Below are 14,528 nucleotides of genomic sequence, written 5' to 3'. Positions count from 1 at the left end.
GTATTTATAGAGGCCTGGATTGAATTGGCTTTTTTCTGGTGTGTGAGTGAGACTCAGTCCCACTCCAGCTGGTATTTATCGAGGTGTGGATTGAATTGCCTCTTTCCTGGTGTGTGAGTGGGACTCAGTACCACTCCAGCTGGTATTAATAGAGGTCTGGCTTGATTTGGCTCTTTCCTGGTGTGTGAGTGGGACTCAGTGGGACTCAGTACCACTCCAGCTGGTATTAATAGAGGCCTGGATTGAATTGCCTCTTTCCTGGTGTGTGAGTGGGACTCAGTACCACTCCAGCTCGTATTAATAGAGGTTTGGATTGATTTGGCTCTTTCCTGGTGTGTGAGTGGGACTCAGTACCACTCCAGCTGGTATTTATCGAGGTCTGGATTGAATTGCCTCTTTCCTGGTGTGTGAGTGGGACTCAGTACCTCTCCAGCTGGTATTAATAGAGGCCTGGATTGATTTGTCTCTTTCCTGCTGTGTGTGGGGGACTCAGATCCTCTCCAGCTGGTATTAATAGAGGCCTGGATTGACTTGGCTCTTTCCTGGTGTGTGTGGGGGACTCAGTTCCACTCCAGCTGGTATGAATAGAGTCCTGGATTGAATAGACTCTTTACTGGTGTGTGAGTGGGGCTCAGTACCACTTCTGCTGGTATTTATAGAGGCCTGGATTGAATTGGCTTTTTTCTGGTGTGTGAGTGAGACTCAGTACCTCTTCAGCTGGTGTTAATAAGAGGTCTGGATTGAATTGACTCTTTACTGGTGAGTGAGTGGGACTCAGTACCAATCCAGCTGGTATTAATAGAGGTCTGGATTGAATTGGCTCCTTCCTGGTGAGTGAGTGGGGCTCAGTACCACTCCAGCTGGTATTAATAGAGGTCTGGATTGAATTGGCTCCTTCCTGGTGAGTCAGTGGGACTCAGTACCACTCCAGCTGGTATTAATAGAGGGCTGGTTTAAATTGACTCTTTCTGGTGTGTGAGGGGGACTCGGTGCCACTCCAGTCGCTATAGATAGAGCCCTGGATCGAAATGGCTCTTCCCTGGCGTGTGAGTGAGACTCAGTCCCACTCCAGCTGGTATTTATCGAGGTGTGGATTGAATTACCTCTTTCCTGGTGTGTGAGTGGGACTCAGTACCACTCCAGCTGGTATTAATAGAGGTCAGGATTGAATTGGCTCTTTCCTGGTGTGTGAGTGGGACTCAGTATCACTCCAGCTGGTATTAATAGAGGTCAGGATTGAATTGCCTCTTTCCTGGTGTGTGAGTGGGACTCAGTACCACTCCAGCTGGTATTAATAGTGGTCTGGATTGATTTGGCTCTTTCCTGGTGTGTGAGTGGGACTCAGTGGGACTCAGTACCACTCCAGCTGGTATTAATAGAGACCTGGATTGATTTGGCTCTTTCCTGGTGTGTGAGTGGGACTCAGTACCACTCCAGCTGGTATTAATAGAAACCTGGATTGATTTGGCTCTTTCCTGTGTGTGAGTGGGACTCAGTACCTCTCCAGCTGGTATTAATAGAGGCCTGGATTGATTTGTCTCTTTCCTGCTGTGTGTGGGGGACTCAGATCCTCTCCAGCTGGTATTAATAGAGGCCTGGATTGACTTGGCTCTTTCCTGGTGATTGAGTGGGACTCAGTACCTCTCCAGCTGGTATTAATAGAGGCCTGGATTGATTTGTCTCTTTCCTGCTGTGTGTGGGGGACTCAGATCCTCTCCAGCTGGTATTAATAGAGGCCTGGATTGACTTGGCTCTTTCCTGGTGTGTGTGGGGGACTCAGTTCCACTCCAGCTGGTATGAATAGAGTCCTGGATTGAATAGACTCTTTACCGGTGTGTGAGTGGGGCTCAGTACCACTTCTGCTGGTATTTATAGAGGCCTGGATTGAATTGGCTTTTTTCTGGTGTGTGAGTGAGAATCAGTCCCACTCCAGCTGGTATTTATCGAGGTGTGGATTGAATTGCCTCTTTCCTGGTGTGTGAGTGGGACTCAGTACCACTCCAGCTGGTATTAATAGAGGTCTGGCTTGATTTGGCTCTTTCCTGGTGTGTGAGTGGGACTCAGTGGGACTCAGTACCACTCCAGCTGGTATTAATAGAGGCCTGGATTGAATTGCCTCTTTCCTGGTGTGTGAGTGGGACTCAGTACCACTCCAGCTCGTATTAATAGAGGTTTGGATTGATTTGGCTCTTTCCTGGTGTGTGAGTGGGACTCAGTACCACTCCAGCTGGTATTTATCGAGGTCTGGATTGAATTGCCTCTTTCCTGGTGTGTGAGTGGGACTCAGTACCTCTCCAGCTGGTATTAATAGAGGCCTGGATTGATTTGTCTCTTTCCTGCTGTGTGTGGGGGACTCAGATCCTCTCCAGCTGGTATTAATAGAGGCCTGGATTGACTTGGCTCTTTCCTGGTGTGTGTGGGGGACTCAGTTCCACTCCAGCTGGTATGAATAGAGTCCTGGATTGAATAGACTCTTTACTGGTGTGTGAGTGGGGCTCAGTACCACTTCTGCTGGTATTTATAGAGGCCTGGATTGAATTGGCTTTTTTCTGGTGTGTGAGTGAGACTCAGTACCTCTTCAGCTGGTGTTAATAAGAGGTCTGGATTGAATTGACTCTTTACTGGTGAGTGAGTGGGACTCAGTACCAATCCAGCTGGTATTAATAGAGGTCTGGATTGAATTGGCTCCTTCCTGGTGAGTGAGTGGGGCTCAGTACCACTCCAGCTGGTATTAATAGAGGTCTGGATTGAATTGGCTCCTTCCTGGTGAGTCAGTGGGACTCAGTACCACTCCAGCTGGTATTAATAGAGGGCTGGTTTAAATTGACTCTTTCTGGTGTGTGAGGGGGACTCGGTGCCACTCCAGTCGCTATAGATAGAGCCCTGGATCGAAATGGCTCTTCCCTGGCGTGTGAGTGAGACTCAGTCCCACTCCAGCTGGTATTTATCGAGGTGTGGATTGAATTGCCTCTTTCCTGGTGTGTGAGTGGGACTCAGTACCACTCCAGCTGGTATTAATAGAGGTCTGGATTGATTTGGCTCTTTCCTGGTGTGTGAGTGGGACTCAGTGGGACTCAGTACCACTCCAGCTGGTATTAATAGAGACCTGGATTGATTTGGCTCTTTCCTGGTGTGTGAGTGGGACTCAGTACCACTCCAGCTGGTATTAATAGAAACCTGGATTGATTTGGCTCTTTCCTGGTGTGTGAGTGGGACTCAGTACCACTCCAGCTGGTATTAATAGAGGTCTGGATTGAATTGCCTCTTTCCTGGTGTGTGAGTGGGACTCAGTACCACTCCAGCTGGTATGAATAGAGGTCTGGATTGATTTGGCTCCTTCCTGGTGATTGAGTGGGACTCAGTACCACTCCAGCTGGTATTAATAGAGGTCTGGATTGAATTGGCTGTTTCCTGGTGAGTGAGAGGGGCTCAGTACCACTCCAGCTGGTATTAATAGAGGTCTGGATTGAATTGGCTCCTTCGTGGTGAGTCAGTGGGGCTCAGTACCACTCCAGCTGGCATTAACAGCTATGTGGATTGAATTGGCTCTTTCCTGGTGAGTCAGTGGGACTCAGTCCCACTCCAGCTGGTATTAATAGAGGCCTTGTTTGAATTGACGCTTTCCTGGTGTGTGAGTGGGACTCAGTTCCACTCCAGCTGATAGTAATAGAGGCCTGGTTTGAATTGAAGCTTTCCTGGTGTGTGAGTGGGACTCAGTTCCACTCCAGCTGATATTAATAGAGGCCTGGTTTGAATTGACGCTTTCCTGGTGTGTGAGTGGGACTCAGTACCACTCCGGCTGGTATTCATAGAGGTCTGGATTGAATTGGCTCTTTCCTGGTGAGTGAGTGGGGCTCAGTACCACTCCAGCTGGTATTAATAGAGGTCTGGATTGAATTGGCTCCTTCCTGGTCAGTCAGTGGGACTCAGTACCAATCCAGCTGGTATTAATAGAGGTCTGGATTGAATTGGCTCCTTCCTGGTCAGTCAGTGGGGCTCAGTACCACTCCAGCTGGTATTAATAGAGGTCTGGATTGAATTGGCTCCTTCCTGGTGAGTCAGTGGGACTCAGTACCACTCCAGCTGGTATTAATAGAGGGCTGGTTTAAATTGACTCTTTCTGGTGTGTGAGGGGGACTCGGTGCCACTCCAGTCGCTATCGATAGAGCCCTGGATCGAAATGGCTCTTCCCTGGTGTGTGAGTGAGACTCAGTCCCACTCCAGCTGGTATTTATCGAGGTGTGGATTGAATTGCCTCTTTCCTGGTGTGTGAGTGGGACTCAGTACCACTCCAGCTGGTATTAATAGAGGTCTGGATTGATTTGGCTCTTTCCTGGTGTGTGAGTGGGACTCAGTACCACTCCAGCTGGCATTGATAGAGGTCTGGATTGAATTGGCTCTTTCTGTGTTTGTGAGTGGGACTCAGTACCACTCCAGCTAGTATTAATAGAGGCCTGGATTGAATTGACTCTTTCCTGGTGTGTGACTGGGACTCAGTACCACTCCAGCTGGTATTAATAGGGGTCAGGATTGAATTGGCTCCTTCCTGGTGTGTGAGTGGGACTCAGTACCAATCCAGCTGGTATTAATAGAGGTCAGGATTGTATTGCCTCTTTCCTGGTGTGTGAGTGGGACTCAGTACCACTCCAGCTGGTATTAATAGAGGTCTGGATTGATTTGGCTCTTTCCTGGTGTGTGAGTGGGACACAGTCCCACTCCAGCTGGTATTTATCGAGGTGTGGATTGAATTGCCTCTTTCCTGGTGTGTGAGTGCGACTCAGTACCACTCCAGCTGGTATTAATAGAGGTCTGGATTGAATTGCCTCTTTCCTGGTGTGTGAGTGGGACTCAGTACCACTCCAGCTGGTATTAATAGAGACCTGGATTGATTTGGCTCCTTCCTGGTGTGTGAGTGGGACTCAGTACCACTCCAGCTGGTATTAATAGAAACCTGGATTGATTTGGCTCTTTCCTGGTGTGTGAGTGGGACTCAGTACCACTCCAGCTGGTATTAATAGAGGTCTGGATTGAATTGCCTCTTTCCTGGTGTGTGAGTGGGACACAGTGCCACTCCAGCTGGTATTAATAGAGGTCTGGATTGAATTGGCTCTTTCATGGTTTGTGAGTGGGCCTCAGTACCATTCCAGCTGATATTAATAGAGGCCTGGATTGAACTGGCTCTTTCTGTGTTTGTGAGTGCGACTCAGTACCACTCCAGCTAGTATTAATGGAGGCCTGGATTGAATTGACTCCTTCCTGGTGTGTGACTGGGACCCAGTACCACTCCAGCTGGTATTAATAGAGGTCAGGATTGAATTGCCTCTTTCCTGGTGTGTGAGTGGGGCTCAGTACCACTCCAGCTGGCATTAATAGAGGCCTGGATAGAATTGCCTCTTTCCTGGTGCGTGAGTGGGACTCAGTTCCACTCCAGCTGGTATTCATAGAGGTCTGGATTGAATTGGCTGTTTCCTGGTGAGTGAGTGGGGCTCAGTACCACTCCAGCTGGTATTAATAGAGGTCTGGATTGAATTGGCTGTTTCCCGGTGAGTGAGTGGGGCTCAGTACCACTCCAGCTGGTATTAAGAGGTCTGGATTGAATTGCCTCTTTCTTGGTGTGTGAGTGGGGCTCAGTACCACTCCAGCTGGTATTCATAGAGGTCTGGATTGAATTGGCTCTTTCCTGGCGTGTGAGTTGGACTCAGTCCCACTCCAGCTGGTATTAAGAGGTCTGGATTGAATTGCCTCTTTCCTGGTGTGTGAGTGGGGCTCAGTACCACTCCAGCTGGCATTAATAGAGGCCTGGATAGAATTGCCTCTTTCCTGGTGCGTGAGTGGGACTCAGTTCCACTCCAGCTGGTATTAATTGAGGCCTGGATAGAATTGCCTCTTTACTGGTGTGTGAGTGGGACTCAGTACCACTCCAGCTGGTGTTCATAGAGGTTTCGATTGAATTGGCTCTTACTTGGTGTGTGAGTGGGACTCAGTACCACTCCAGCTGGCATTAATAGAGGTCTGGATTGAATTGGCTCTTTCCTGGTGTGTGAGTGGGACTCAGTACCACTCCAGCTGGTATTAATAGAGGTCAGGATTGAATTGCCTCTTTCCTGGTGTGTGAGTGGGACTCAGTACCACTCCAGCTTGTATTAATAGATGTCTCGATTGATTTGGCTCTTTCCTGGTGTGTGAGTGGGACTCAGTCCCACTCCAGCTGGTATTTATCGAGGTGTGGATGTAATTGCCTCTTTCCTGGTGTGTGAGTGGGACTCAGTACCACTCCAGCTGGTATTAATAGAGGTCTGGATTGATTTGGCTCCTTAGTGGTGATTGAGTGGGACTCAGTACCACTCCAGCTGGTATTAATAGAGGTCTGGATTGAATTGGCTGTTTCCTGGTGAGTGAGTGGGGCTCAGTACCACTCCAGCTGGTATTAATATTGGTCTGGATTGAATTGGCTGTTTCCTGGTGAGTGAGTGGGGCTCAGGACCACTCCAGCTGGTATTAATAGAGGTCTGGATTGAATTGGCTCCTTCCTGGTGAGTGAGTGGGGCTCAGTACCACTCCAGCTGGTATTAATAGAGGCCTGGATTGAATTGGCTCCTTCCTGGTGAGTCAGTGGGGCTCAGTACCACTCCAGCTGGCATTAATAGCTATCTGGATTGAATTGGCTCCTTCCTGGTGAGTCAGTGGGACTCAGTTCCACTCCAGCTGGTATTAATAGAGGCCTTGTTTGAATTGACTCTTTCCTGGTGTGTGAGTGGGACTCAGTACCTCTCCAGCTGATATTAATAGAGGCCTGGTTTGAATTGACGCTTTCCTGGTTTGTGAGTGGAACTCAGTTCCACTCCAGCTGATATTAATAGAGGCCTGGTTTGAATTGACGCTTTCCTGGTGTGTGAGTGGGACTCAGTTCCACTCCAGCTGATATTAATAGAGGCCTGGTTTGAATTGACGCTTTCCTGGTGTGTGAGTGGGACTTAGTACCACTCCGGCTGGTATTCATAGAGGTCTGGATTGAATTGGCTCTTTCCTGGTGAGTGAGTGGGGCTCAGTACCACTCCAGCTGGTATTAATAGATGTCTGGATTGAATTGGCTCCTTCCTGGTCAGTCAGTGGGACTCAGTACCAATCCAGCTGGTATTAATAGAGTTCTGGATTGAATTGGCTCCTTCCTGGTCAGTCAGTGGGACTCAGTACCACTCCAGCAGGTATTAATAGAGGGCTGGTTTAAATTGACTCTTTCTGGTGTGTGAGGGGGACTCGGTGCCACTCCAGTCGCTATAGATAGAGCCCTGGATCGAAATGGCTCTTCCCTGGTGTGTGAGTGAGACTCAGTTCCACTCCAGCTGGTATTAATAGAGGCCTGGATTGAATTGCCTCTTTCCTGGTGTGTGAGTGGGACTCAGTACCACTCCAGCTCGTACTAATAGAGGTTTGGATTGATTTGGCTCTTTCCTGGTGTGTGAGTGGGACTCAGTACCACTCCAGCTGGTATTTATCGAGGTCTGGATTGAATTGCCTCTTTCCTGGTGTGTGAGTGGGACTCAGTGCCACTCCAGCTGGTATTAATAGAGGTCTGGATTGAATTGCCTCTTTCCTGGTGTGTGAGTGGGACTCAGTACCACTCCAGCTGGTATTAAGAGGTCTGGATTGAATTGCGTCTTTCCTGGTGTGTGAGTGGGACTCAGTACCACTCCATCTGGTACTGATAGATGTCAGGTTAGAATTGGCTCTTTCCTGGTGTGTGAGTGGGACTCAGTCCCACTCCAGCTGGTATTAAGAGGTCTGGATTGAATTGCCTCTTTTTTGGTGTGTGAGTGGGGCTCAGTACCACTCCAGCTGGCATTAATAGAGGTCTGGATTGAATTGGCTCTTTCTGTGTTTGTGAGTGGGACTCAGTACCACTCCAGCTGGCATTAATAGAGGCCTGGATTGAACTGGCTCTTTCTGTGTTTGTGAGTGGGACTCAGTACCACTCCAGCTAGAATTAATGGAGGCCTGGATAGAATTGACTCTTTCCTGGTGTGTGACTGGGACTCAGTACCACTCCAGCTGGTATTAATAGAGGTCAGGATTGAATTGGCTCTTTCCTGGTGTGTGAGTGGGTCTCAGTACCACTCCAGCTGGTATTAATAGAGGTCAGGATTGAATTGCCTCTTTCCTGGTGTGTGAGTGGGACTCAGTACCACTCCAGCTGGTATTAATAGAGGTCTGGATTGATTTTGCACTTTCCTGGTGTGTGAGTGGGACTCAGTCCCACTCCAGCTGGTATTTATCGAGGTGTGGATTGAATTGCCTCTTTCCTGGTGTGTGAGTGCGACTCAGTACCACTCCAGCTGGTAGTAATAGAGACCTGGATTGATTTGTCTCCTTCCTGGTGTGTGATTGGGACTCAGTACCACTCCAGCTGGTATTAATAGAAACCTGGATTGATTTGGCTCTTTCCTGGTGTGTGAGTGGGACTCAGTACCACTCCAGCTGGTATTAATAGAGGTCTGGATTGAATTGCCTCTTTCCTGGTGTATGAGTGGGACTCAGTACCACTCCAGCTGGTATTAATAGAGGCCTGGATTGAATTGGCTCCTTCCTGGTGAGTCAGTGGGGCTCAGTACCACTCCAGCTGGCATTAATAGATATCTGGATTGAATTGGCTCCTTCCTGGTGAGTCAGTGGGAATCAGTTCCACTCCAGCTGGTATTAATAGAGGCCTTGTTTGAATTGACTCTTTCCTGGTGTGTGAGTGGGACTCAGTACCACTCCAGCTGATATTAATAGAGGCCTGGTTTGAATTGACGCTTTCCTGGTGTGTGAATGGGACTCAGTTCCTCTCCAGCTGATATTAATAGAGGCCTGGTTTGAATTGACGCTTTCCTGGTGTGTGAGTGGGACTCAGTACCAATCCAGCTCGTATTAATAGAGGTTTGGATTGATTTGCCTCTTTCCTGGTGTGTGAGGGGGACTCGGTGCCACTCCAGTCGCTATAGATAGAGCCCTGGATCGAAATGGCTCTTCCCTGGTGTGTGAGTGAGACTCAGTTCCACTCCAGCTGGTATTAATAGAGGCCTGGATTGAATTGCCTCTTTCCTTGTGTGTGAGTGGGACTCAGTACCACTCCAGCTCGTATTAATAGAGGTTTGGATTGATTTGGCTCTTTCCTGGTGTGTGAGTGGGACTCAGTGCCACTCCAGCTGGTATTAATAGAGGTCTGGATTGAATTGCCTCTTTCCTGGTGTGTGAGTGGGACTCAGTACCACTCCAGCTGGTATTAAGAGGTCTGGATTGAATTGCCTCTTTCCTGGTGTGTGAGTGGGACTCAGTACCACTCCATCTGGTATTAATAGAGGTCAGGTTAGAATTGGCTCTTTCCTGGTGTGTGAGTGGGGCTCAGTCCCACTCCAGCTGGTATTAAGAGGTCTGGATTGAATTGCCTCTTTCTTGGTGTGTGAGTGGGGCTCAGTACCACTCCAGCTGGTATTAATAGAGGTCTGGATTGATTTGGCGCTTTCCTGGTGTGTGAGTGGGACTCAGTACCACTCCAGCTGGCATTAATAGAGGTCTGGATTGAATTGGCTCTTTCTGTGTTTGTGAGTGGGACTCAGTACCACTCCAGCTGGCATTAATAGAGGCCTGGATTGAACTGGCTCTTTCTGTGTTTGTGAGTGGGACTCAGTACCACTCCAGCTAGTATTAATGGAGGCCTGGATTGAATTGACTCTTTCCTGGTGTGTGACTGGGACTCAGTACCACTCCAGCTGGTATTAATAGAGGTCAGGATTGAATTGGCTCTTCCCTGGTGTGTGAGTGGGACTCAGTACCACTCCAGCTGGTATTAATAGAGGTCAGGATTGAATTGCCTCTTTCCTGGTGTGTGAGTGGGACTCAGTACCACTCCAGCTGGTATTAATAGAGGTCTGGATTGATATGGCTCTTTCCTGGTGTGTGAGTGGGACTCAGTCCCACTCCAGCTGGTATTTGTCGAGTTGTGGATTGAATTGCCTCTTTCCTGGTGTGTGAGTGCGACTCAGTACCACTCCAGCTGGTATTAATAGAGGTCTGGATTGAATTGCCTCTTTCCTGGTGTGTGAGTGGGACTCAGTACCACTCCAGCTGGTATTAATAGAGGTCTGGATTGATTTGGCTCCTTCTTGGTGTGTGAGTGGGACTCAGTACCACTCCAGCTGGTATTAATAGAGGTCTGGATTGAATTGCCTCTTTCCTGGTGTGCGAGTGGGACTCAGTACCACTCCAGCTAGAATTAATAGAGGTCTGGATTGATTTGGCTCCTTCCTGGTGATAGAGTGGGACTCAGTACCGCTCCAGCTGGTATTAATAGAGGTCTGGATTGAATTGGCTGTTTCCTGGTGAGTGAGTGGGGCTCAGTACCACTCCAGCTGGTATTAATAGAGGTCTGGATTGAATTGGCTCCTTCCTGGTGAGTGAGTGGGGCTCAGTACCACTCCAGCTGGTATTAATTGAGGCCTGGATTGATTTGGCTCTTTCCTGGTGTGTGAGTGGGACTCAGTCCCACTCCAGCTGGTATTTATCGAGCTGTGGATTGAATTGCCTCTTTCCTGGTGTGTGAGTGCGACTCAGTACCACTCCAGCTGGTATTAATAGAGTTCTTGATTGAATTGCCTCTTTCCTGGTGTGTGAGTGGGACTCAGTACCACTCCAGCTGGTATTAATAGAGACCTGGATTGATTTGGCTCCTTCCTGGTGTGTGAGTGGGACTCAGTACCACTCCAGCTGGTATTAATAGAAACCTGGATTGATTTGGCTCTTTCCTGGTGTGTGAGTGGGACTCAGTACCACTCCAGCTGGTATTAATAGAGGTCTGGATTGAATTGCCTCTTTCCTGGTGTGTGAGTGGGACTCTGTACCACTCCAGCTGGTATTAATAGAGGTCTGGAATGATTTGGCTCCTTCCTGGTGATGGAGTGGGACTCAGTACCACTCCAGCTGGTATTAATAGAGGTCTGGATTGAATTGGCTGTTTTCTGGTGAGTGAGTGGGGCTCAGTACCACTCCAGCTGGTATTAATAGAGGTCTGGATTGAATTGGCTGTTTCCCGGTGAGTGAGTGGGGCTCAGTACCACTCCAGCTGGTATTAATAGAGGTCTGGATTGAATTGGCTCCTTCCTGGTGAGTGAGTGGGGCTCAGTACCACTCCAGCTGGTATTAATAGAGGCCTGGATTGAATTGGCTCCTTCCTGGTGAGTCAGTGGGGCTCAGTACCACTCCAGCTGGCATTAATAGAGGCCTTGTTTGATTTGACTCTTTCCTGGTGTGTGAGTGGGACTCAGAACCACTCCAGCTGATATTAAAAGAGGCCTGGTTTGAATTTACGCTTTCCCGGTGTGTGAGTGGGACTCAGTTCCACTCCAGCTGATATTAATAGAGGTCTGGATTGAATTGGCTCCTTCCTGGTCAGTCAGTGGGACTCAGTACCAATCCAGCTGGTATTAATAGAGGTCTGGATTGAATTGGCTCCTTCCTGGTGAGTCAGTGGGACTCAGTAACACTCCAGCAGGTATTAATAGAGGGCTGGTTTAAATTGACTCTTTCTGGTGTGTGAGGGGGACTCGGTGCCACTCCAGTCGCTATAGATAGAGCCCTGGATCGAAATGGCTCTTCCCTGGTGTGTGAGTGAGACTCAGTTCCACTCCAGCTGGTATTAATAGAGGCCTGGATTGAATTGCCTCTTTCCTGGTGTGTGAGTGGGACTCAGTACCACTCCAGCTCGTATTAATAGAGGTTTGGATTGATTTGGCTCTTTCCTGGTGTGTGAGTGGGACTCAGTACCACTCCAGCTGGTATTTATCGAGGTCTGGATTGAATTGCCTCTTTCCTGGTGTGTGAGTGGGACTCAGTGCCACTCCAGCTGGTATTAATAGAGGTCTGGATTGAATTGCCTCATTCCTGGTGTGTGAGTGGGACTCAGTACCACTCCAGCTGGTATTAAGAGGTCTGGATTGAATTGCGTCTTTCCTGGTGTGTGAGTGGGACTCAGTACCACTCCATCTGGTATTAATAGAGGTCAGGTTAGAATTGGCTCTTTCCTGGTGTGTGAGTGGGACTCAGTCCCACTCCAGCTGGTATTAAGAGGTCTGGATTGAATTGCCTCTTTCTTTGTGTGTGAGTGGGGCTCAGTACCACTCCAGCTGGTATTAATAGAGGTCTGGATTGATTTGGCTCTTTCCTGGTGTGTGAGTGGGACTCAGTACCACTCCAGCTGGCATTAATAGAGGTCTGGATTGAATTGGCTCTTTCCGTGTTTGTGAGTGGGACTCAGTACCACTCCAGCTGGCATTAATAGAGATCTGGATTGAATTGGCTCTTTCTGTGTTTGTGAGTGGGACTCAGTACCACTCCAGCTAGTATTAATGGATGCCTGGATTGAATTGACTCTTTCCTGGTGTGTGACTGGGACTCAGTACCACTCCAGCTGGTATTAATAGAGGTCAGGATTGAATTGGCTCTTTTCTGGTGTGTGGGTGAGACTCAGTACCACTCCAGCTGGTATTAATAGAGGTCAGGATTGAATTGCCTCTTTCCTGGTGGGTGAGTGGGACTCAGTACCACTCCAGCTGGTATTAATAGAGGTCTGGATTGATTTGGCTCTTTCCTGGTGTGTGAGTGGGACTCAGTCCCACTCCAGCTGGTATTTATCGAGTTGCGGATTGAATTGCCTCTTTCCTGGTGTGTGAGTGCGACTCAGTACCACTCCAGCTGGTATTAATAGAGGTCTGGATTGAATTGCCTCTTTCCTGGTGTGTGAGTTTGACTCAGTACCACTCCAGCTGGTATTAATAGAGACCTGGATTGATTTGGCTCCTTCCTGGTGTGTGAGTGGGACTCAGTACCACTCCAGCTGGTATTAATAGAAACCTGGATTGATTTGGCTCCTTCCTGGTGTGTGAGTGGGACTCAGTACCACTCCAGCTGGTATTAATAGAGGTCTGGATTGAATTGCCTCTTTCCTGGTGTGTGAGTGGGACTCAGTACCACTCCAGCTGGTATTAATAGAGGTCTGGATTGAATTGGCTCCTTCCTGGTCAGTCTGTGGGACTCAGTACCAATCCAGCTGGTATTAATAGAGGTCTGGATTGAATTGGCTCCTTCCTGGTCAGTCATTGGGACTCAGTACCAATCCAGCTGGTATTAATAGAGGTCTGGATTGAATTGGCTCCTTCCTGGTGAGTCAGTGGGACTCAGTACCACTCCAGCAGGTATTAATAGAGGGCTGGTATAAATTGACTCTTTCTGGTGTGTGAGGGGGTCTCGGTGCCACTCCAGTCGCTATAGATAGAGCCCTGGATCGAAATGGCTCTTTCCTGGTGTGTGAGTGGGACTCAGTACCAATCCAGCTCGTATTAATAGAGGTTTGGATTGATTTGGCTCTTTCCTGGTGTGTGAGTGGGACTCAGTTCCACTCCAGCTGGTATTAATAGAGGCCTGGATTGAATTGCCTCTTTCCTGGTGCGTGAGTGGGACTCAGTTCCACTCCAGCTCGTATTAATAGAGGTTTGGATTGATTTGGCTCTTTCCTGGTGTGTGAGTGGGACTCAGTACCACTCCAGCTGGCATTAATAGAGGTCTGGATTGAATTGGCTCTTTCTGTGTTTGTGAGTGGGACTCAGTACCACTCCAGCTGGCATTAATAGAGGCCTGGATTGAACTGGCTCTTTCTGTGTTTGTGAGTGGGACTCAGTAAGCACTCCAGCTAGTATTAATGGAGGCCTGGATTGAATTGACTCTTTCCTGGTGTGTGACTGGGACTCAGTACCACTCCAGCTGGTATTAATAGAGGTCAGGATTGAATTGGCTCTTTCCTGGTGTGTGAGTGGGACTCAGTACCACTCCAGCTGGTATTAATAGAGGTCAGGATTGAATTGCCTCTTTCCTGGTGTGTGAGTGGGACTCAGTACCACTCCAGCTGGTATTAATAGAGGTCTGGATTGATTTTGCTCTTTCCTGGTGAGTGAGTGGGGCTCAGTACCACTCCAGCTGGTATTAATAGAGGTCTGGATTGAATTGGCTCCTTCCTGGTCAGTCTGTGGGACTCAGTACCAATCCAGCTGGTATTAATAGAGGTCTGGATTGAATTGGCTCCTTCCTAGTCAGTCAGTGGGACTCAGTACCAATCCAGCTGGTATTAATAGAGGTCTGGATTGAATTGGCTCCTTCCTGGTGAGTCAGTGGGACTCAGTACCACTCCAGCAGGTACTAATAGAGGGCTGGTTTAAATTGACTCTTTCTGGTGTGTGAGGGGGACTCGGTGCCACTCCAGTCGCTATAGATAGAGCCCTGGATCGAAATGGCTCTTCCCTGGTGTGTGAGTGAGACTCAGTTCCACTCCAGCTGGTATTAATAGAGGCCTGGATTGAATTGCCTCTTTCCTGGTGTGTGAGTGGTACTCAGTACCACTCCAGCTCGTATTAATAGAGGTTTGGATTGATTTGGCTCTTTCCTGGTGTGTGAGTGGGACTCAGTACCACTCCAGCTGGCATTAATAGAGGTCTGGATTGAAT

This window comes from Heterodontus francisci, unplaced genomic scaffold, assembly GCF_036365525.1.
Source record: "Heterodontus francisci isolate sHetFra1 unplaced genomic scaffold, sHetFra1.hap1 HAP1_SCAFFOLD_146, whole genome shotgun sequence".
NCBI lineage: Eukaryota > Metazoa > Chordata > Chondrichthyes > Heterodontiformes > Heterodontidae > Heterodontus > Heterodontus francisci.
Note: the sequence above shows the minus strand (reverse complement) of the source record.